General features: G+C 34.5%; 1 protein-coding gene across 1 annotated transcript in view; it reads right to left on the bottom strand.

The window, feature by feature from the left end:
- The window catches only part of METTL25 (methyltransferase like 25), a 57,205-nt gene that overhangs the window by 20,356 nt on the left and 22,632 nt on the right, over positions 1 to 14,217 (bottom strand). The window lies entirely within an intron of this gene.

Below are 14,217 nucleotides of genomic sequence, written 5' to 3'. Positions count from 1 at the left end.
GAGGGGTAATGGCCACAAGCTGAAGCATAAGAAGTTCCGTCTCCAGGTGAGGAGGAACTTCTTTACTGTKAGGGTGACAGAGCAGTGGAACAGGCTGCCAGGGGGGGTTGTGGAGTCTCCTACTCTGGAGGTCTTCAAAACCCGCCTGGATGCCACCCTGTGCCACATGCTCTAGGTGTGCCTGCTTGAGCAGGGAGGTTGGACTAGATGATCTGTAGAGGTCCCTTCCAACCTTAAATATTCTGTGAATCTGTGAATCTGTATTTCCCAAGCTTGCCTACATTTCTACTATATTGCCTTCTCTGAGTTTTGTTTATTCTTCCATATCTTGTGCATTATCCAGCAAAGTGTTGATTAAACATTTTTTGAAAGATAAACATATTAAGTGTATACATTTAGCAGCTAGATTTTAAGAAATGGAAATGGTTTTAGTTTCTGTGTATGTTTTGGCACATTTAATATTATATAGCTCACAAACTACCATATTGTGCTTCTGATACTGTTTTTGCCTGCAAAATTGCAATTAGAGATGGCTGATTTAGTTTAGACCATTTGACAAAATACTGTACATAATTACTTCAAGAATTTTGATTCTTTTTCATATTTACTGCAAGTGATCTCTATAAACTGTGTAATTATGGCACAACTCAAACTCTTAGAAGAACCCCAACTCGTAGCACAGCAATAGTTGTAACATTTAAGCAACATTTTAAGCATGAGTATTCTATAGAAGACTTCACAGCAAGCATATGAAGTCTTCTATTGTGCTAAACGACTAAGAAATCATGACATACGTCAATATAAAAGAGCCAATCAGTCAGAATTCTCTGTTCCATAAAAGGTTAAAAAAAATATAATCTAGATAATCATTCCATCAGCTGAACTGAAGCTGCTCTACAGTAAAATCCTAGAACCTGTTAACCTCTAAGCAAACCTTTCACCAGAAACTTTTAACAAAGTTATCACCTTTTAATAAAAGGAATGGCTGCAAATATTGCAGAAACTTCTGAAAAACAACCAAAAAATAAAGAAACAAAAAACAGGAAAGATGATAGAATTAAAGTACCATCATTAACAACATTTAAAGTATCCTAATTCAATTTTACAGAACAGGATGCTTCATTGAAGACCTATTCAAATAGAATCCTGATTTAGCTAGTTCACAGATATTTGCTGTTATTTTTCACTGTCCCCACAATTGGATACATCTGGTAGAAGCAGGGAAATGCGCTCATCAATGCTGCTCAGTAACACATGGACCAGTAACTTGAAGCACAGACAACAGAGAAACATGTAGTGCTGAGTAATGCAGAAAAAATCAGTTCTGGCCAAGTGTCACAGAGCAAAATTCTTATTATTTCTATTTGTTAGAGTTTAGTAATGTTCAGAGTTTCATGGAAGAGCTTGGTACATATTTGAACAAACTAATCCTGTCCACAAAACTATTTTCTTACAGCAAAGAGTATTTTTCTGATAGCCATAAAATTTCTCACCAAAAATGAGCTTAAATAGTGATTATCTGAATTTGCACCATTTTATTCCTTTTTTCCATGTCTTTTGTGAAATTTTCTTTTATAACAGTTTTCTACTATTTATTTCTTTTGAGAACCCAATGCTATAATATTATATTACACATATATTATTCTGCTAGAATGAAATTCTAAGTTGTTAATTCACTCTTTGAAGCCATATATTCTTTTCTGTTCTATGACAGATGATTTAGACCCTATTTTATATCTTATTAATTGCTGATGTAGGGGTATCACATTTCAGTCCTTTTGTGTAATTCTGGAATACTGCAATAGCAGTTGCACATAACACTTGAAGTCCTTTTATTATTATTTCAGCTTTACATGTAATGGATTTTCTTTTTCCTTTTACTTAACTTCCAAATGAAAAAAAGTCAATGTATATGGGATATCTGATACACCAAAACAACTAGACTGAGTAGAAAGAAAGCATAAATCACAACAAAATGTAGTGTTGCATTATGTTAAAATTAGATTAGCTGTAACTTCTTTGACCATGGTTTAATTCTGTCTTGACGCAGAGAAATGTTTCAGGCCCACTGTACTGTTGTTTTCATCTTCTTCACAGATCTATTAATACTCCTATTTGGGCAGTAGTTTTATGGGAAATTTAGTAGAAGATTGTTTGAACAACACCCCAATTAGGCGTAGCTAGCAAAAAGGATTTCAGAAGTATAGAACATGGAGTGCTCTTTATTTATATTCCTTTTATGGTAGTTATAAATATTTGGCAGTACAAATAAAATAAAAGGATTTTACTAATTCTCCCGTATATGCACAGTATTTTCCAGGAAAGCCTGAGAGAAAGGGCCAAGCTTCTTTACTCTAATGTTAGATTCTACACAGATCTATGGTTCTAACCACTTCCAGGAGTCTGAAATTGAGAACACTTTGCACTGCATTGCAAAACATAATCTTGATGAAACATAAGCACCAATGGGTTTTATGTCACCATCCAAGTAAGCTGAACGAGGGTTCCCTGTGGTCCTGTAGTCTCCAGCTTTACCTTTTTCTTAGTATTTATGAAAACCTACCGAAACTTATCCGAATTCCCAAATCTTCCAGTTTCCAATATAACAATGAAGTTGTATGTTTTCTGATACACCTTCTGGAAGAGAAGCTAATTAAGCTATTTTTTATGATATTGTCTGTATTACAGTTTACCGAACACTATGCACTGAAATCATGGCAGAAAAAAATCTTATTTTGTCATGAAACAATAGTCAGTGAATAATTTATGAAAGGCAAATTGGGTTTTGTTTCAATTTTTGGTACTATGTAGATTATTATTATAATATCTGCTCTGAAATAATGATTCTCTTCCTTGCTTTTATAACTTTTATAACTTTTATAACAAAGTAACACAAATATGTAATGGTAATTGGCAAAGCGCTATAAGATTCTGGTTTTCATGAAATCTATGTTAACTTGCTGCTCTTTTTAAAGATTTTGAGGTCTTCTAATATACACATAACTATAACATGCAATTTATTTTCTCATGATGAAGTCCATCAGTTTGTAAGCAGTATGCCTTAGAAAAAAGGCAGAAATACCCTGCCTGTATAGGCTTAAATTCCCACTCAGCACTATATTTTGCGACAGAAACTCTATTTTCCTTAGAAAAACAATGATTGCTTATTTCATTTCTAAACTTTATCTTTATTTAGACAATTTGGACAATTTGTTCCCGACGTGTTGTGAAACACCAGTCTGTCAAAGCGCTTCAGCATGAGAACGTAACTTCAAGAGAAAAGAGTTTATTTGGATTTAGCACTGTCATGCAATCGCAAAACCACAGCTCATACTGTATGAAATCACTCACACAATAGCTTTTAGTGACACAATAGCTTTTAGCCACATACTTCCCTTAAAAATAATCTTAAAGATTGCAATCAGTGCTGTATTAGATTTCACCTTTCATCATTTTCACCCTTTATTTTAATATCCAACATAAAAATAGTCTATGTATTCTCAATAGTTCCTAATAATATACTTCAGTGAACTAACACTGCAATCAGTTCTCAATGCTTATATACACCTGTGTCTTTTAGCTCTTAAAAACTGCACTGGATAAAACCAGCTACATATACATCTATTTATGAGGTGTGACCAATATTACTTCTTGTAAAATACTGCAAGTACTAATCAGTTAATGTAGCAGAAGTACTCCTAAAAACATCAATTTTCTTGTCTTTTTATATTACTTGAAAAGTCACATCTTCTACTCGACCATATTATTTTGATATTAACATCTGTTTCAGTCAATTTCTTCCAGTGTTTTAGTGCCCTTAGTTCATTCTCACAATCCTTGTCCCCATCTTATGATATTGCTCTGGTGTAAAGCGTAATTGCTCAATTTGCATCTCTGTGATGTTTTATGAATTACTGTATGTAACTCTTAGTGTACGGATTTAAGATGTTTTATGCCCAATGATTCATACAGCTGTTTTTCAAAGACTTTTTGTTGTTTTCAGTTTCAAGCACACGGAACCCGAAGTTCAGACTTAAACAACTGTTTGCATTCTTATATTCCACATCCAATGCACTTGAGAGTCTACCATATCCTTCCAAGATCAAGAAAGAAAAGAAAAAAATACCTGAAATTAAAAGAAAGGCAAGAATGTGCAAGGCTCCATTCTGGGAAGCTGGGGGTATACAAGGCAAAACCAAAGAAGCGCCAAGCCCCGAGGATCAGGCTCAGCTGCCTGTGAGAGAATTGTGCAAGGATTGCCAAGGACACTGAAAAATCTCTGTATTAATCACTAAATTTTCTGGCCAGCACTGTTTTGGGATGATCGCCAAAGGCACAAAAGAGAAACATGATACAGCACCTACACTCTGTACACAGCTGAACCTACAGAGTTGGCAAAAAGATTGTGAATTCTTAATTCTAAAAGCAATACCTGGGAGGCAACAACCACAGGAACCTTGTCCTTGCTTGGGTGCTTCCTGACGCAGTAACGGGCGCAATAGATGGGACTAAATTATCCCTTATCCCTCATTCCTAACTTACCTCAACCATCATTCATATTTTAGGATTTGAAGTTGTTAGGAAATAAATGTATCCCTACAAATCTGTGTTAAATGGTCCAATTGTATCACTATCTCTATAAAAAAACTGTGATCTAAAAGGCCCCAGAAAGACTTTCTTCCCTTCTTCCAAGGAAGGTAGTCAGCACTCCTAGTGCTGTGATGCCAGTGTATGGCATGACTGATAGAAACACATAACTGAAAAAAAGTAGCTTTGAAGGAAAACAGTAAGTGAAAGTTGAATAAATGGTAATTTATAATTTTAAGTTGTTACAGTTATTTCAACAGGGGCCGTATTAAGGTAGAGAGGAACCCAATTTTTGTGAATATGACTTGGAAATGCTTTAAATAAGTTACAATCTAGATAAATAACAGAAGCAGAGTAAGGATGGAAATGAAGAGTTCAGATTCTGAAAGTAGCTCCCAGGGGAAAAGAGAGCTCATTTCAGCACTACCAAAAACCCAGGAGCTTTCATAAAAGATGTAGTTAATACATGTGACAGGAGATTAAAACAAGCTCTTTGCTAACACTATATTAAAATACTGCTTATTTGAACTACTACCTAAGTTTGGGAGGTTACCAATAGTCATATTAAAAACCAGCAACACCAAACTAACATTTACTAATATGCATTCTAACTCAAACCTCTAATAAGTTATTTGTACAAAGGCAGATTTTGACTTACATACAATATATTAAATATTAAACCATCTTAACTTATATGAAGATTCAACAGACAACAGTTGTTTCCCAAAGGCGCAAACCATAAAATATTTACTAGTAAAATAACATTCTCTTCATATATTCAAAACCACAAATATATTATTAAAGATGAAGGCCTGCCATTTACAAATCCATTTCAAAACCCAGAGATTTTCACTAAAATACAAATATACAAAATAAAATGGACTACAACTTCATACCATGACAAACATGACATTTTTGCCAAATGGCATTTACTATCATATTAGCTGGAAAGAAGACGAACAACAATTTTTTTAGTTAAATCTATCTTGGAAAGAAACATTCTTTTCCCATAAACACGGTAAACGTATAAAAATAGAATTGAATTATAGGATACAAAATCTATAAAATGCCCTAAAATAGGACATCCTAGAGAAATAATATTTTTCTATATTGTAATCAATTACTTTCCCCCATTTTCTTATCTATAAAAATGTACGTTGCTAAGTATCTGTAAACTATTATTTCGAGTTGGACAATGGATTATTCTGCAGTTGCTCCTAATAAACTACAAACCAAAGGGAGATGAATTTCAACACTGGAGAAGACCTGTCTACCTTTTTTATTTAGAGAAAATTCCCACTGAGGCCAATTACCACCTTTTCATAATAACAGACATCTCTCATAGCACTCAGTTAGCGAGGCGTGATAAAAATTTAAGAAAGTAAAAGAATTTATACCCTAAATCAGACATCTGATTTGCAAAGTAGGCAGCGAAGGTATAATATATGTGCAGAAATAATATGTAGTCATTTTCATATAACTTCAAATGTGATCAGCAACTTTAAAAGAACTATATATTATACCTCCTACTTCTATTTTTTCTCAGTCTGGCTGTTAAAAGATGGCAAATTTAAGACAACTTAGCAGAAAAGGATTTTCTGCAACAAGCACAAGATATGCCTAAAAAAGAACTTGAGGAATGGAATACCACGTATTCATGAGGAGTCTTCTATATGATGAGCCCTGTAACATCCAATTGGAATTATCACTCAAAGGTCATGTTGTACATTTGCTTTTCTTATCAAACTGTTGAAATAACAATATTGAGTATATAGTGCTAGCCTTCCAAGGGGCTCTGCTAAAGGTATTTAAATATTGTGCAGTCTACTTATCTGCTGTAGAATATTTACAATTTTTTTATGTTGATATTATGCTACAAAGCTGTGCAAAAATGTAATGTGAGCCTTAGAAGGATCAGTCATTGTCACTAAAAGAATGAAATATTGTGGAGCACAGTTTTCTGAAGTTCGGCTTTAAAAATGGCCTTACATTTCAGAAGGCCTAACCTATTCTACATTTTAATTTTTTTCCCCTGTCAAATATGACAATCTTTTTGACTATTTGATTTATAAAATGCACATTAGATGTTATGTTGATATAAAATAATCTATTTTTTTAAAAAGTAAGCAATTTAAATTTGATTGTTTGATTTTTTTTTCATAAGTCTATTATTCTGTTACTACATACATTATGGCAATAAATGATACACCAAACACGTGTAGCTCATAATTTTCATGAAGTTTTGTTTCCAGTGGGATTCATGTTAGAGAATTTGGACTGACTGCTGGAGAAACACTCATTAGGTCACACTGCATAAGCTCTTTGCTCTTGACAAGCAAAGGCTGTGCATAGCGTGTGCACAAGCACACGGTCTATTCTTACTTAAGTCTAGAAAGGATTTGAATTATTCAGATGAAAAAATATAGCGATAGTCTGACTCAACAATCTTGTCACAAACACTGCCAAGTAGTCCTGCCTCACAAAGATTTCTAGTTTTGGCAGTTTCTTTGCCTCAACATGACTATTCTCATTGCAGTTGATCTAAATATCAATTACGATCATTATTTGAAAAAAACACACGTTTTTATTTCTTCTAAACTATGTAACTTGTATTATTTCCTGAACAATTTGACCCCACTTCAAAGTAAGAAATGGTCAATGCATTATTCTGAACTTTTCATCTCAGATAACATACAGACTGACTAGAAAAGAAAACAGAAAGAGAAATTATCACAGGTAAGGAACATTTTAATACTGTGAGTAAGCAATATGAGAAAATTAAAGTGGTAAAAGAGACAATTAGTGAATGAAAAGTCTATAGAATCAGAAAGGGATTGAGAAAATAAATAGAGAACGAGTGGATACCGCCTTCAAAATTAAGAGCTGGCTATCAAAATAAACATGCATTTAGGGGGCCTAAAAAAAGCAGAAGGAAATGCCCTCTCACACAACATTCAGTTAAGCTGTGCTCTTCCCTACTGTATTATCTCACAGATGCTAAAAGTTGACATATGTTCAAAAGTAACATGATAAATTCAAGGAATAAAAATCTATCAAGGATCATTAAACGTAATTGTTTTTTCCCCCAAGAAGTCGAAAAGTCAAAACATGCTGGAAGGAAAGAGTATTGTGGAAAAGGACTGCCACATACTACCTTTCATTTAATGCACTTTCTCAGGCTTAGGCTTCCTTAGGCATAATATTCCTATGTTATGCATTCCGAATACTACATGTACACAGGCTCTATGTTTACTCTGTATCTCTATTTCATTATCAAAATATTGTTTTATATAATAATGAATTAGCCTTCTTTCATGTAGTCTGACACACTTGTCAAAAATAACCTGAGAAATTGATGCAAGTAATGCGATATAATGCAATGTAGTATAAGTATTCAAACTACAATCTGAAGTCTTAGTGATTTACAGATTTGGCAGACAGTATGAAATAAAGGCAATTCATTAGCATATGAAATTATATTTTGATAGTAAAATAAAGTATAACAAATATTCAATAATTGTAGCAGTGAAAAAAAGAGATTACTCAGCAAAACTGTCACTCATTTCAGGTATTTTAGAATCTTGTAAATCTCCTAATTTGGTAAGAGATTTTGTAAATCTCCATAGAAACAATCGAAAATTGTTTCTAATATAACATCTCAGGAACATTTGACACTTGTTCTTGTTTTAAAATTGGACTTAGCTCTGGGGATTTATGCCAGCTTACACTAGTCAATGATCTGATTCATAATGTGTTTCAATCACAGAAATAACATGCAAATTATGTCACTCCACTTTCTCCCCCTTTGAATAGACTTAATATTAATGAATAACAGCAAATCAGTATTCAACAGGGTTAAAAACTGATAATAGCGGGATTATTATTTATCCTCACTAATTCCAAAATCTGAGAGGTTCCACATGATTAAGTGATACCAAAATCTTCTAGAGCATTTTCCATATAATGCTGTATAATTTCCAGATAATTTCCAAATAATTTCAGGATTTAAAATAGTTTTGTCATATTTGTTCAGGAAAATGTACTTCGGCATAGGTAATTCAATCATTCATTGGCTGTACTATTTAACAAGTTAATATTTTCCCTGAGCTTATTTTTTTTCGGGATCAATTTTAATGAAAAACATCTGGGTTTTCAGTCACAAGTTGTGTCACAAATTGATGGAAACGTGATCTGTGCAGCAATATCTAAAGATTGCTTGGAAAAGAAATAAAACTCTGATCTTTTGCTTGGAAGTGTTTTTCTATGTTGCCATGGTACCAGTGATAGATATTTTAACGTACTGGCTGTGCAGTATGTTTGAAAAAACAGTTAAGCAACACACAAGTCATTTGTACTCTGTACAGGTTCTGTAAATGATCTGTGACTATCCTTCGTATCCCTTTTAATTCCCTCAGTTACGTTGAGTCGCTTTTAAAAGAAGTTAAATCCTAACACATACAGCCAAAGATTATATTCACCTTACTTCAGAGTCCTGAGACTCTTGCTCTCTCACAGAAAGTGCCTGATAACATAATCCCTGAAGGAACTCCTGTTGATGCTAACTATGCCTGTAGCGACACATGCTGTGACATAAGTTTCTTACCCTTTCTCCTAACATCTTTCCAAATGCCTTGTAGACAAGCTATTCTTCCCAGCTTTCAGGAGACTTGCTAGAACTCATCTGCTTAGCATGTATTTTTCCTTCCTACAATAAGGACCTACTATTGCAAATTCTGGCATGCTCCCATTTGGAGTATGCTAATCTCACAAAATGTTTTTCATCTCAGGGCTATCACTGAAACTATTTATACCACTACACCTTTAAATTTGAGGCCTTATTTCAAATAATTAAATACTCAAGGGTAAGCATTTATTTAAACTATTAATTTTAAATGTAAAAACTTAGTTGAATTATTTACTCATCATATTGAACAATTCCATGGCTTTCTAGGTTTGTACTGACATGTTTGGGGGGTATGGAGAATCAGACAATTAGACAGGCACTTTTTGATAAAATCTCTAATTCACCTTTACTGCCTTTTAACGGAAAATCATTGTCTAGCTGTCCCAGAAATGAACGTGTTGCATGTTGGATAAGGCAGCTCCCCCAAAGGCAAAGATCAGCTGCTGAATAGAAATATAGTTTGATTCAACCTAAAGATCATTAGGAAACAGAAATTCTTGAGAAAAGCTGCCATAAGAGCTTTCTATGTAAATAAGCTAATGTAAAAAGTCTACAATAAATTTCTTACTACTATGAAGTTACTGACTATTAGACATAGGAACAGTGAAGAAAGCTCCCAAAGGAATCAATTAAAAGCTAAGTGCATTTTATCCTCAGAAGAATCTCTCTTTAAATGGCCAATTCTCCTTGAAGAAAGCCAAAGTTAAACTACTCAAATTTTCCACGGGTTGTCATAACATTCCTTATTAACTGGTATTTAGCATTTGATACAACTTATGATAACAGCAGTAAAAATGAAGATATGTGTTAAAATTCACAGTTTCAACTATTTTTAATTAAACAGAAAACTGAGATTATACAGCACCACTTGGTTGTTGCAGTTACTTATAAATCAAAACAAAGGCCTTCATGAGCCTGACACACAGTTTAAAATTGTTTCCAGTAAAATTGGAGATGAGAGTCCTATACCAAAATTTCCAGAAAAAAATTAGCTTATTTATAGACATGAAGAAGGACATCTAATACTGACTGCAAGATTGAAGTCGCTGAGTATTGACACCTACTTCATCAGAAATGTTCCCAAAGTAGTTTGTCATACAATTCTACAACATCTTTCCTATTTTTAGAATACAAGAGAAACGTAAGTAATTTTTCCTTACAGTCAGTACCTGACAGATGCAAAAAATTCCTTGCACTAATCAAAGCAACTCAATATCCCACCAAAAAAACGGCAACTACTCACCCCCACAGACCTGTATCTCCTACCACAGGCATCAAAAACATAAATTCTCACCTCAGGAATATGAGTGAATGCATTAACAGGAGACGAAAATGTAATTTTTCACTGGCCTCAAACAAGACAAACTTAAGGCCACTTCCCCCCACTTCAATCTTCCATACTCTCTAGTCTCAGGCTGATGACTACCTTAGAGTTTCACTGAGCCTAGTGAAGCACTAGCTACAGCAGAGGCAGACTGAGGCTGGGACCACACATTCCGGCAGGAAGGACACAAATACACAAAATGTGGCCAGATAGGATTAATTTCAGGAACATAAACGCTTACATCACATGAAGGCCACACTTAAGCATCTTTGAAAGGTCACATTCATCAAAAGGGGTCCCTCAGGACTGGCCAACATCATACCCATCTTCCATTTAAGCTCTGTCATCAAGTAGGTAATCCTCCTGAAGCCCATGTAACCATGTTGAGGTGTATGAAGAACAAGGAGACTGAGAAAAAACAGTAAGGATTTACCAGACATTGACCAATCTCACCGTTTTTAGTGATGCAGCGACTGGCCTCATGGACCAGACAGATATAGTGGGTATATCTTAATGTGACTTCAGCCAGGCTTTCAGGAAAGCTTCCCATTACAGTCAAATTGGTAAGACGTACTTCTGACAGACTATTAGGTGGGTAATAAACTGGCAGAACTGTTTGGCTCAGCAGCACAGACTGCAGGTTAACGCAGGGATGACTTCCCTCCACTTAGCACTTGTGAAACTGTATGTGGAGTGCTATTTTTGGGCCCTGCAGGACAAGACACTGACTTACTGGAGCAAGTCCAGTAAGTAGCAGAAGTAGTAAGAAGACTACAGAACTAAAGAGAAGGTCAACAAGGGATCTAACACTATCTTCAGTCACCATTCAGCAAATTCCAAATAGACATGAAGAAGAAGAATTCAACAGTGAGGCAAGTCAAACAACGGAATGGGTTTTTCCACCAAGGCTGTTGAATCTCCAGCTTTGGAGATCTTCAGAACTCAATCAGACAAGACCCTGAAGAACATGAGCTTCAACTAGATGACTTCCAACTTAGAATTAACCCATGATAATTCTACGACTTGGTCCATTTTAGAAGCAGTATCAAACTTCATTTGCCTAGGACAGCTGCAAGAAGAATTAATTTGCTTCTTGTACAGAGTGAAATATTAGAACTATGCCATCTGATTAGTTATGGAGTCAATGATCCCCTACAATGCTTAGCCAGTCTGAAATTCGTGCATAGGAAATATGGGCAGAAGCAATAGTCTTTATTTCCCATTATCTTGTTGAAAAAACTCTAGCTCTTGTGTATTTTTTGTCCTTGTGCTCTGATTCTTCCTCTTGTTAATTTATTAACAAGTCACATAACAGATGATGTTTTCAGGGAATTATGACAACATAATTGTATATCTAAGACTTTGTACCCTTATAGTAATGGTAAAAAATGATTAATTTTATCAGAGTATCAGTTAAATTACCTATGTGTTCTTTCCCAAAAGAAGAATGTTGTAATTTCCGTTTACTCTGAATAGACTGATTTTCATTAAGAGTAACTTATATCCTATATGCTGAGAAAAAAAAAATCAAACAGCTAGAAATTCCAAAGGACAATTTCACTTAAGTTCCACAACTAAACATTTATTAAACTGCAGTATATCCTATTACTGTGAGTGTACATTTGTTTCTTTGAACTTACAATAGGTATCATATCTGATCTCTTGATGATATCTGAGTAATAATACTTTACAAAAGCCTTATGCACTGGTTGGGAAAAAAAGTTATCCTGCAGGAAGAACAGGAAGTTTTATATTCATTGAAATAACAATAAAGAAGCAGATGTTTGAGACACACAAAGTTCACTAAAAGTGCCTGAAAAGTTCACTGCACTGTTATTTAAAAACTTGATATAAAAAGAACTGCTGTGTTTTTACAAATGGCACCTCTATAATGCAAATAATTAACAGTAGAACATTTCCACTGTATCTCTTTTTGATAATTTTAAGTATTGTGTAAAGTGAAAATACTACACTCCAGAATTATTCAAAATTATGTGAGATCTATGCTGAACAACATAAAAAGACCATTACAACAAGGAAGAGATAGCATGCGCTATGGTCAATCTGACTGAGCAGCCAAGTATTTAAAGAATAGCAGCTGAGTTCTGCCTGCCTTTTTTCTCTGTGGAGTTCTTTCAAAGTGCTGAAATGAACCTTACCAATTCACCTCTCCCTCAAATCTGGTTGATACGGTGATGAGGTTCTAATGCTTAGGCAGATGGTCTTTCATAGCTCAGTTACACACACTTGTTTTCTCAGGAAAACCAGCTAATTAATGTTCTTCGTTATGCACTAAAAACAAATGAACCAAATAGAAAGTAGCATGTTAATGTATATGTAAATCTGCACTCTACTTAAAATAGTAGCAGAAAATGGTAGGGAAAATGCTTATTAAATTCTTATTATTTTATTTTACACTAGTTCACTATGAATTTGCTATGCAAGAAGTATCAGATCAGACAATTTCAGAGTTCAGTAAGTCTCCACGACAGAATGACATTCACCCAAAGATCTTGCAAGAAATCAAACAGGAAACATCGGGACTGTTGAAACGGTCACTGTGACAACATAATGGTCATCCACAGAAAAGGTTTTAGATGGGAGCTAAAAGCTTTGTGTTTCATTGATTCGAGTCATCATCATTCTTAATACTGAGGGCATGAATAGGGACAAGGAGAAAGTAAAATTGGGGGAACTTTCCACCATAGGAGGTTATGGAATCATACAGTAGCATCTGGTTCAAAAAAGCATTAGCACATTTCAGGCACAAAAAGTCCTTGAATGGATATCGAAAGGACTACATTAGAAAGTACCTGTTATGCACCCCTAACACACGAATTCTGGATGTTGAGAACGTGCAAAAGGAAGGCACTAAAGCACCCCCAACTCTTGTGCTTCCCTTAAATAGCATCTGAATTTTTTCACTCTTGGACACAGAATTCTAGTCCAGAATGGCGCACTATCCTGATCTGGAAAGGTATTTCTTATGTTCCTGTTTAAATTCATAATCCAGTAAGCATAGCATTTATGTATTGCATATTTATCTTATTATTTTTCTCAGTCATTGCAAAAGTTCTTAAATTAATTCAAGCTTTTCTCAGGTTATCTAGCTTTTACAGATGCAGAAGTGTCTTAAAGTAATTAACAGATCTCAACACCATGTAATTTGCTTTTGCGATTTTAAGCTGAATTTCCTTTATAATTCCTCACAGTACTTCTGTTGGCAACAATGTTGCAATCACTGTTGAATATTAAACAGTAGACATCAGAAGCACCATGAGTTTTTCATAATAAATATTAAGAAATCCATGAGTTTCATATATTACAATATACATTCATTCCATTTCTACAAAGACAATCTTTTAACTTTCATGTTTGAAGGCTTTACAGAGGAAGAATTTACTTCTCAATTGAAGATACCAACATTCACCCAAAAATGAAAAAGCCACATTTAAAGGAAAATTTACATATAGTGTGAATACCCAAAAAATTTTCAGCTGGCCTCCACAAGAAAATCTATTATACATGTACTGTTCCATAATGCCCTAACCTGGCAATGCTCCAGAACACCACATTTAGATGCTGCCTTTTTAGAGTAGTAACTTACATTAAAAGGACTTAA

This window comes from Nothoprocta perdicaria, unplaced genomic scaffold (assembly GCF_003342845.1).
Source record: "Nothoprocta perdicaria isolate Ctin4 unplaced genomic scaffold, notPer1 scaffold_61, whole genome shotgun sequence".
Taxonomy (NCBI): Eukaryota; Metazoa; Chordata; class Aves; order Tinamiformes; family Tinamidae; genus Nothoprocta; species Nothoprocta perdicaria.
This window is presented reverse-complemented; position numbering and strand designations above follow the sequence as displayed.